Source organism: Chaetura pelagica, unplaced genomic scaffold, assembly GCF_000747805.2.
Source record: "Chaetura pelagica isolate M959 unplaced genomic scaffold, ChaPel_1.0 scaffold99, whole genome shotgun sequence".
Lineage (NCBI taxonomy): Eukaryota > Metazoa > Chordata > Aves > Apodiformes > Apodidae > Chaetura > Chaetura pelagica.
Genome location: NW_009954539.1, coordinates 2,055,892 through 2,056,243, shown reverse-complemented (window position 1 = coordinate 2,056,243; position 352 = coordinate 2,055,892).

Genomic DNA, 352 nt, shown 5'->3' with positions numbered 1-352 from the left:
GGTGGGGGGTGTGAAAAAAAAAATACAAAAATAGCGAAAAAATGGGTGAGTGAAAAAGTGGAGGGGTGAGGATAAGGAGCAAAAAAAGCAATTCAGGAAGAAAACAAAACAAAACAAAACAACAATAAAAAAGCAAAACCCAGGCGCGGATTAAAGGCACGATTTAAAAAAAAAAAAATAATAAAAAAAATCTCAGTCTGTTTTTGTTTGGGGTTTTTGTTGTTTGGTTGGGTTTTTTTTGTAAGAGAAAAAAAGATGGGGCAGGGGGCGATGCCAGCCCGGGGGGGTCTGCAGCCTGGAGCAGCGAGGAGACAAGAGGCTGGCTGTGGGGTCACGGGCTGACCCTCTCAGC